Genomic DNA, 10,866 nt, shown 5'->3' with positions numbered 1-10,866 from the left:
GAAAGGGAAATCATGCTTGACAAATCTTCTAGATGTTTTTGAGGATGTAACTAGTAGAGTGGACAAGGGAAAACCAGTGGATGTGGTGTATTTGGACTTTCAAAAGGCTTTTGACAAGGTCCCACACAAGAGATTGTTGTGCACAATTAAAGCACATGGTATTGGGGGTAATGTATTGACATGGATAGAGAACTGGTTGACAGACAGGAAGCAGAGAGTCAGGATAAACGGGTCCTTTTCAGAATGGCAGGCAGTGACTAGTGGGGTGCCTCAGGGCTCAGTGCTGGGGCCACAGCTATTTACCAAATACATTAATGATTTAGATGAAGGAATTGAGAGTAATATCTCCAAGTTTACAGATGACACGAAGCTGGGTGGCACTGTGAGCTGTGAGGAGGAAGCTAAGAAGCTGCAGGGTGACTTGGACAGGTTAGGTGAGTGGGCAAATGTATGGCAGATGCAGTATAATGTGGATAAATATGAGGTTATACACTATGGTGGCAAAAATATGAAGGCAGAATATTATCTGAATGGCAGAAGGTTAGGAAAAGGGGAGGTGCAATGAGACCTGGGTGTCATGGTACATCAGTCATTGAAGGTTGGCATGCAGGTACAGCAGGCGATGAAGAAGGCAAATGGCATGTTGGCCTTCATAGCTAGGGGTTTTGAGTATAGGAGCAGGGAGGTATTGCTGCAGCTGTACAGGGCCTTGGTGAGGTCTCACCTGGAATATTGTGTTCAGTTTTGGTCTCCTAATCTGAGGAAGAACGTTCTTGCTATTGAGGGAGTGCAGCGAAGGTTCACCAGATTGTTTCCGGGCTTGGCAGGACTGACATATGAGGAGAGACTGGATCGACTGGGCCTGTATTCACTGGAGTTTAGAAGAATGAGAGGGGATCTCATAGAAACATATAAAATTCTGACGGGATTGGACAGGTTAGATGCAGGAAGAATGTTCCCGATGTTGGGGAAGTCCAGAACCAGGGGTCACAGTCTAAGGATAAGTGGTAAGCCATTTTGGACTGAGATGAGGAGAAACTTCTTCACTCAAAGAGTTGTTTACCTGTGGGATTCTCTTCCGCAGAAAGTTGTTGATGCCAGTTCGTTCGATATATTCAAGAGGGAGTTACATATGGCCGTTATGGCTAAAGAGATCAAGGGGTATGGAGAGAAAGCAGGAAAGGGGTACTGAGGTGCTTCTATGTTTCTATGTCCACATTGGCAGAGCAAATGGAGGAGTCCACCTCAGGCAGGGCATTGCAACAATGTCTTCTTACATGGATAGAATGGCCAACTCTGTGATATATCAGTTGCGGCAGTGAAATGAGTTCATGCATGGATATAAAAGGGGTCATAGGGTCTAGTAAGGAGGAGGAACTGAGGGAAATCCTTATTAGTCGGGAAATTGTGTTGGAGAAATTGATGGGATTGAAGGCCGCTAAATCCCCAGAGCCTGATGGACTGCTTAAGGAGGTGGCCTTGGAAATAGCGGATGCATTGACAGTCATTTTCCAACATTCCATTGACTCTGGATCAGTTCTTATCGACTGGAGGGTCGCCAATGTAACCCCACTTTTTAAAAAAGGAGGGAGAGAGAAAACAGGGAATTATAGACCGGTCAGCCTGACATCGGTAGTGGGTAAAATGATGGAATAAATTATTAAGGATGTCATAGCAGCGCATTTGAAAAGAGGTGACATGATAGGTCCAAGTCAGCATGGATTTGTGAAAGGGAAATCATGCTTGACAAATCTTCTGGAATTTTTTGAGAATGTTTCCAGTAGAGTGGACAAGGGAGAACCAGTTGATGTGGTATATTTGGACTTTCAGAAGGCTTTCGACAAGGTCCCACACAAGCGATTAATGTGCAAAGTTAAAGCACATGGGATTGGGGGTAGTGTGCTGACATGGATTGAGAACTGGTTGTCAGACAGGAAGCAAAGAGTAGGAGTAAATGGGGACTTTTCAGAATGGCAGGCAGTGACTAGTGGGGTACCGCAAGCTTCTGTGCTGGGGCCCCAGCTGTTTACACTGTACATTAATGATTTAGACAAGGGGATTAAATGTAGTATCTCCAAATTTGCGGATGACACTAAGTTGGGTGGCAGTGTGAGCTGCGAGGAGGATGCTATGAGGCTGCAGAGTGACTTGGATAGGTTAGCTGAGTGGGCAAATGCATGGCAGATGAAGTACAATGTGGATAAATGTGAGGTTATCCACTTTGGTGGTAAAAACAGAGAGACAGACTATTATCTGAATGGTGACAGATTAGGAAAAGGGGAGGTGCAACGAGACTTGGGTGTCATGGTACATCAGTCATTGAAGGTTGGCATGCACGTACAGCAGGCGGTTAAGAAAGCAAATGGCATGTTGGCCTTCATAGCGAGGGGATTTGAGTACAGGGGCAGGGAGGTGTTGCTACAGTTGTACAGGGCCTTGGTAGGCCACACCTGGAGTATTGTGTACAGTTTTGATCTCCTAACCTGAGGAAGGACATTCTTGCTATTGAGGGAGTGCAGCGAAGGTTCACCAGACTGATTCCCGGGATGGCGGGACTGACCTATCAAGACTGGATCAACTGGGCTTGTATTCACTGGAGTTCAGAAGAATGAGAGGTGACCTCATAGAAACGTTTAAAGTTCTGATGGGTTTCGACAGGTTAGATGCAGGAAGAATGTTCCCAATGTTGGGGAAGTCCAGAACCAGGGGTCACAGTCTAAGGATAAGGGGTAAGCCATTTAGGACTGAGATGAGGAGAAACTTCTTCACCCAGAGAGTGGTGAACCTGTGGAATTCTCTACCACAGAAAGTTGTTGAGGCCAATTCACTAAATATATTCAAAAAGGAGTTAGATGAAGTCCTTACTATTAGGGGGATCAAGGGGTATGGCGAGAAAGCAGGAATGGGGTACTGAAGTTGCATGTTCAGCCATGAACTCATTGAATGGCGGTGCAGGCTAGAAGGGCCGAATGGCCTACTCCTGCACCTATTTTCTATGTTTCTATGTTTCTATGTTTCTAGGCCTTGTCCATGGCTGCAGAGTCTCTGGATATCATCATGTCTGGTATCTTTAAATAGGATAACAGATACCTAGCTTTTGCCTTCCAGCATGTCACTCATCTGAACCAAACTGCTCCCCAGCAGACGGGTAGGCGTGAAGTGAGGTTAGCTCGTGAGGAAGATGATGGCGAAAGAGGACATGGAAGTGAGGATGCCACTCAAAGCACCCACCGCCTCAGTCAGTATCTAACATGCTGGTTGGGGAGTCTAGGACTATGGGGCATAGTTTAAAAATTTGTGCCAGATCTTTCAGGCGGAAAGTTAGAAAATACTTCTGCACACAAAGGACAGTAGAAGTTTGGAATTCTCTTTCGCAAATTGCAATTGATGCTAGGTTAATTGTTAATATTAAATCTGAGAATGATAGATTTTTGTTAACCAAAAGTATTAAGGGATGTAGGCCAAATGCAGGTATATGGAATTAGGTTGCAGATCAGCCGTGATCTCATTGCATGGCGGAACGTGCTCGGGGTGATAAAGGTGCAGGTGCAGCACTCTTTGGCGGAGCCTTCATAGGCTCAAAAACCCAGAGATCACCAGCCAAGAGCTACTCAGCCACCAGAGCAGGGATCTGAGCAGCCTGCCTCAACCTCTGCTTAAGCCACAAGGGTTGCACCATATAGGGGCGATAGGAAAAGGAGGAGTAAAGCTTTGTAGTTCACCAAAGGTATGCACGTGGGTGTATGAGAAATGTTATGTTGTGGAGTTTCCATTCTTTAGTAGAATGACATAAGATTTATTACTTTACACTACTCATCATGTTGCCCATTCTTGGTTGCTGGGTAGCAAGTTGTCTTTTCACTTCCTTGATGATGAATGGGAAGACATGAAATGACAGGGACCAATGGGGGAATGTGCAATGGGTGGTTGGTTGTTTGCAGGACTGATTTGTGTCAGTGGCATGGATGAGGGAAGAGTGGGCATTCTGACAGCTGTGCAGTGTTGAACCTTGCATTAATAAGGACATCCCAGGCAGCAACAGGAGCAGCTGGTGTTGCATTGGTGTCGGCACCTTCTGCAGATGATCTGTGCTCTGCACCTTGTTCCTCCTGCAGGTCCAAACTTCGCTGCTGCAGAGCATTGTGAAATGTTGTGCAGAGCGCCACACACCACAACCATGTCTAGAGATCCTAACTGGTGAGTACTGAAGTGCACATCCAAATCTGTCCAGACACCTAAAGTGCATCTTCAGCATGCTGACTGCTTGTTTAATGACACATCAGATGGTCATCAGGCTTTCATTGTAGCCCTCTTGGGCTTCATTAGTTGAGTTTCTCATGGGTGATATCAGCCAAGGGAGTAAATCTTGTCTCCTAGCAGCCATCCTTTAAGTCTGTTTGCAAGTCCAAAGGCATCAGGGAGCTTGGATTGCCGCAGGAAGAAAGCATCATTGCAGCTCCCTGGGAATCTTGCATGCACCTGCATAAATATCTTTTTGTGATTGCACACCAGCTGCACATTGATGGCATGGAAGCCCTTGCAGTTGACGAATACTCCTGGGTGACCTGGAGGTGCCTGGATTGCCACGTGTGTACAGTCGATGAAACCCTGCACCTGTGGGAAGCCAGACAGAGCCTCATACCCGACCGCCTGCTCATTCTGACTGGCATCATCACAGGTGAAGATGACAAAATTGCCAGCCCTGGCACACAAGCCATCAGTCACCAGTCCTTTGCATTTGTGGGTCGCTGATTGGGTGACCCTTGATATGTCTCCTGCAGAGTCCTGGAAGGATCTGGAGGCAAAAACATCGAGGGGGGTGGTGACTTTGACAGCTACTTGTAATGCATGGCCATCTGGTCCAACAAGGAGCAGGTCTTCTTCTAGGAGGCTGCAGATGTCTGCCACCTCCTAACGCAACAACCTGAGCCTCCTGAGACACTGCTGTTCAGATATGTCAAGAAAGCTCGACCTCTGCCTGTAGCCCCTGTTTCATGGGTAGTACCTCCTGCGTGCTGCACTCCTCTGCTGGTCCCTGTAAGAAGTCAGCAAAAACATCGACAGGGAAAGCATACATTTTTGGACTTAAACTTTTGGACTTTAAAGTTTTAGATATTTCTTTTAACTTGGCTGTTACTGCAGAAGGGCAGACAGCATGATGTGGAACAGCTCCAAACATGTCCCACAGGAATACACATCAGGTGGGCAGGAATGGATCAATAGCTGAAATAGCAGGAAGATGGGTGATGGGGGACCCTTTGTTATGTAATGGGAACCCATCAGTGAGGGATCAAGAAGATTGGTTGGTGCTCAAGACACAAAGGAAGCTTTTCGGCCCCAGACTTGTTGGAGCCTTGTCCCTAGGAACAGGACAGTTGACAAAGACACCGTCCAAAGAGGTTTTTTTTGCTCTTTCAGTTGGACTGCCTCAGATGATGGACTAACCTTTGATGCGAGAAGAAGCATTTTTGCAGGTATAAGAAAGGCAGTTTTGGCTGCCATCTCTCTCTCTCCTCTTCAATGCTTGCTTGCTTCATTCAACGCACAAGGACCGAGCACTTCATCTGGGACACAGAGAAGAAACCACCATCTAGGAGCAAAGAGAGCCTTAATACTTCGACTGGGGATCTGACCTTGAGACCGGACTTGAATACCACAGATTGCTGCAGAACCAGAAGATACACCTCATCGGGAGAAGCAGCAAGTAAGCCAGAGGGGTAATTGGTGAGCATTTATCCCAGCGCACACATCTTTAAGACCACCGCATAGTGCGAAGGGGTGTCGTGTGTCCCAACCAAGCCTTAGGGGTTTAGTGGGGAGGTTTTCTGAATGGATCATAGACGTACGCACATTCTGTTGGATGGATTCGGTGGTGTACTTCGCATTAGGGGCCTGTTCAGACGAGCCAGGGTTGTGTGTTGTACTGTATTTGTTTGTTTTACACCACCAGGGTGTGTTTTACTGGGTGCATTAACTTGAATAAAAGCATTGTGACGGTTGAGACCGAAAAATCTGGCTATACCTGTGTATTTCTGTTCACTACTATAATTCCGGTGTCAAGAACTGTGAAAGGGGGGTGATTCAAAACCACCAAGGGTAAAACCATTTACATCCACTCTCTGCTGGTGCCCTCTCTGCTGGTGCCCTCTCTGCTGTTGCCCTCTCTGCTGTTGCCCTCTCTGCTGGTCCCTTCTCTTCTGGTCCCTTCTCTTCTGGTCCCTTCTCTTCTGGTCCCTTCTCTGCTGCTCCCCTCTCTGCTGCTCCCCTCTCTGCTGGTCCCTTCTCTCCTGCTCCCCTCTCTGCTGTTCCCCTCTCAGAGACCAGGCATTTCCCACATGGAAAGCATAAGGGAAGTTCAGAATGATAATCATTCTTGTGTACATCTCCTGGGGCCCTCGATCAGGGCTAATTTTAGTAGAGGTCAGGGACCAGGCCACTTCCTTGCTAAGTGGATGGATTAGGGAAATCATGTCCTGACCTGAGTCTGGAGCGAGGTGGAGTGAGACTTGCTGGAAGGTGTAGTCTCACACCACTTCAGTTTAACGCTCTGTGGAGAGTTAATCCAGTGTGTGTCAAACATGTTTTGCAAGTGCGTGGTGGTTGCAATCTCTGGACACATTGGGGGCTTCCTTTGGACGAATGCCTCCGACCTGAAAAAAATCTACGAAAATACCTGCTGGTCCCAGAGGCCTCCATTCGCTGTGCAGCGTACGGAAACATGTCTTCCAGATTCAGATGCGTATGCTGGAATCACATGGGCCTGGACCACCAATCACTATCTAGTATTCTCATTGATAATAATGGGAGCTCTGTTTTAATGAGCTCCCACTACTATCAATGAGAATAACCCCTTAAAACAAGAAACGCAGCACAATACATTTTTAAGAAACACCTCACATATTTAAAATTAATTAAAATTGGAAAAAAAATATTTTTTGAAATGTTTTTTAATGTGTTTTATTTTTTAGGTTTAAAATAAACTTACCTTAATGGACAGGGTGTTTAATATAAAAATGTGTGATTAAATTAAAATTTTCTATGTTTAAAACTCTTATGCTGGTAAAAATAAGCTATATGTCTGTTTTTACCTGGCATAAGAGTTTGAAGGACATTCGCTGGGCAAGACTTGGGGAAATAGCGCAATCTCTGCCCCACGGCTGTCCTTCCTGCAGGGATGCATTTGATCAAAAGAAAGACATTTTGACAGATCGGAAAAGTCGGTTCTCTGCACATGCGCATTGTGTGCAAAGAACCGGCATTTGCGAGGCCTTGTCGGGTGTATGCGCACTTCGTTCACACCCAGTGAGGCCACAATTTTTGGCCCATTATAAATCTACCTGCCCTTAATTGAAACCTTTAGAGAGATTTTCCCATCGCCATTTTCTAAACCTAAGTTTTGGAGAAGTCATGGGCAGAGATGTTTCCTAAATAAGATAAAATTTCAGGCCGGAGAGGAGTTAACAAATGTAAACGGAGTTCCATCGAATTGGAACCTAACTAGTCATCTGTCTCAGACCAGTAGCTGCAGGGTAAGTGCATCCACAAATAAGATTTTATATTTTGTTTGTTTTAGATTGCATTTATGGTATAGAGGGGGAGAAATGCTTAGCCAGAAGTGAAATTTTGAAGTACATGAGTAATGTTGATAATGGTCTCATTTCTAGTTTGACTTCTGCAGCACTTAGAAAGGGAGAAGGAGAAACGAGAGCATCTTAAAATCTTTAGGAGTAAGAAATATATAGTTGAGATGACCAAGTCTGAGTGGAGACAAATGAAAGAAAATGAAACTCAGGAACATTAGGCACTTTCCACTGTTGAAATAGACCATACTAGTAGGGCTGGCACATAAAACAACATTGCTTTCGGCAATGTTAGACATTCATTTCTTCCATGAGAGAGGATTAAGGTGGAACAAAACAATTTGGGGTAATTTTCGCTGGATGCTTTAGCTGCTACAGAGCCTCTGAGGTGGCTGTGATGGAGTCTTGAGCTGCAATGCCAGTTTAGCCCATCTTTAGCGCAAGATTTGGTAAAGAAGTTGAAACGCACGCTAAGAATGGCCGTCCGGAGGACCATTAACTCTCTGATTTAAAATTAAATTGTCATTAAGGAGACTGCACGCCATTTTGCTGGCTAACGCTGCAATTAACGACCTCTCCTAATAGCAACCAGCTGAGCAGGAGTAAACAGGTCGTTGCTGAGGATTTCTAGCACTACTTCAAGCTGTGCTTAGCTTTCGCTGTTCACTTGCTGCTGGAGATGGGCTGACCACACTGTGCTTGAAGGGGATATTTGAGTCACATCGGGAAACTTTCTGGGATAGTTTGTTATGACTTCACCAATGTCCTATCAACATGTTTCCTAGAAATTCTCTGAAGTGAGTGAGTGTTGTGCTATTCTATCTTATTGGATAGCTTATAGGAATCACCAGGAGAATGGGAGTGCTTGGTGATGGAGATCTTGCTAGGGGTCCCCCTTGGTCTGGAGGAGGAATGGGAGGAGAACATGAGGCCAAGCAGAGCAGCACCTGCTGCTGCAGGAGAGAGGGACAGGAGGAACAGGAGGACGAGGTGGGTTCCTTTGCCCCTGCGGGTACAGGCCACCCCTCCTCTTCTGGACCTCCTCTACCAGGACTTCTAGTGCCAGGTCCAAGAACCTGTGCAATCTCTCCCTCAGTCCCGGAGCCATCCTGAAACTTCCCGTGTCATCCAGCGCACTCCACACCTTCAGTGGAAGTGGCTGTGTGGAAGCTACATATACTGCTGCATGAAAAATGCACCTTATCAGCGATTGGGTGCTAAATCTGCAGGTGCCTGTTTTAGCACCTGCAGGCATGTTGAGAATCACGATGATCATCAATTAGCCCCAAAATTGCAGGCTAAAACCAGACTTCTAAAATCATAGAAGTTTACAGCATGGAAGGAAGCCATTTCGGCCCATCGTGTCCATGCCGGCCAAAAACAGACTATCCAGCCCAATCCCACTTTCCAGCTCCAGGTCCGTAACCCTGCAGGTTATGGCATTTCAAGTGCACATCCAAGTACTTTTTAAATATGGTGAGGGTTTCTGTCTCTTACCACTCCTTCAGACTGTGAGTTCCAGACCCCCACAACCCTCTGGGTGAAAAAATTCCCCTCAAATTCCCTCTAAACTTTCTCCCAATTACTTTAAATTTATGGCCCCTGGTTGCTGACCCCTCTGCTAAGGAAAATAGGCCCTTTCAATCCACTATATCTAGACCCCTCATAATTTTATACACCTCAATGAGGTCTCCCCTCAGCCTCCTCTGTTCCAAGGAAAACAAACCCAGCCTATCCAATCTGTCCTCATAGCTAAGATTCTCCACTCCCAGCAAAGATTCTCCACTCCCGGCAACATTCTAAGCAGATGTGTCTTATAAGCACAGCATCCACTTAGTGCCTGTTTTCACCCTTCCCCCAAAGTAACACCCTTTCGCTCTGAAAAACATACATCAATGGTTAGAAAAGTTTAAATCAATGTTTGAAGTGAAAATAAATCATGAAATGCTTAAAATGGTGAGGAAAATAAGGTAAAATTGTTCTTTCATAAAGGGCTAGTTTTTTTTTTAATACAATATAGTTTTTATAACAACCAGCAATCTTCTGTATGTGGAATGTTAAATGGGAAGAAAGTTAAAAACAATCCATTTATAATTTATGATAAAATAATTTTATTTGGAAGAGAACACTGAGATGATGGCCCTGAATTGGTGGTCGGTCTGACAGCGTACTCTCAGAGTATGCTGTCATATCGCCGTTGAAATTGACTGCACGTTCAACAACCGCTTGCACTTAATCCCGAACTAGCAATCTGACAAGTTCTAACATCCGCATCGACTTCACTACAAGCTTCACCTACCCATTGCTGGCGAAAAGTTGAGCTAAATTCCCACCTACTGCACATTAATTACCCTGAAAAATGTTATGACTGGTGCAAGCATGTTGCACAGCGTAAGGGAAGGGGTATAAGAAACCTGTATTAATTTTGAGATAGGTTTAAAACACCTGCTACCTTGTAGTCTGGGAGGTACAGAGATTTACGGTTCTGGGGCTCTCCGGGTACCTGTGGGTTGAGGCCCACATATCCTAGGGACGCAGGAACTCCCCTAGGATCATATTGGGCCAGCCCAACAAATGACAAGGGAATCCCCATTCGTGTATATCGGGATTCCATATGTACGGAATCCCCATAAGCATGAATAGGATGTCTCCAGGCCATCTCCAGGCCAGGTGCAAGACCACCCCAACCTCTGTCGTCGAGCTACAGTATGCAGACGATGCCTGCGTCTGCGCATATTCAGAGGATGAACTCCATGACATAGTTGACGTATTTACTGAGGCGTACGAAAGCATGGATCTTATGCTAAACATCTATAAGACAAAGGTCCTCCACCAGCCTGTCCTTGCCGCATAGCACTGCCCACCAGTCATCAAGATCCACGGCGCGGCCCTGGACAACATGGACCATTTCCCATTGCTCAGGAGCCTTTTATCAACAAAAGCAGACATTGATGAGATTCAACACCGCCTCCAGTGCGCCAGCGCAGCCTTCGGCCGCCTGAGGAAAAGAGTGTTCGAAAACCAGGCCCTCAAATCTACCACCAAGCTCGTGGTCTACAGGGCTGTAGTAATACCTGCCCTCCTGTATGGCTCAGAGACATGGACCATGTACAGTAGACACATCAAGTCGCTGGAGAAATACCACCAACGATGTCTCTGCAAGATCCTACAAATCTCCTGGGAGGACAGATGCACCAACATTAGTGTCCTCGACCAGGCCAACATCCCCAGCATTGAAGCACTGACCACACTTGATCAGCTCTGCTGGGCAGGCCACATTGTCCGC

The sequence above is a fragment of the Pristiophorus japonicus genome, chromosome 14 (assembly GCF_044704955.1).
Source record: "Pristiophorus japonicus isolate sPriJap1 chromosome 14, sPriJap1.hap1, whole genome shotgun sequence".
NCBI lineage: Eukaryota > Metazoa > Chordata > Chondrichthyes > Pristiophoridae > Pristiophorus > Pristiophorus japonicus.
This window is presented reverse-complemented; position numbering follows the sequence as displayed.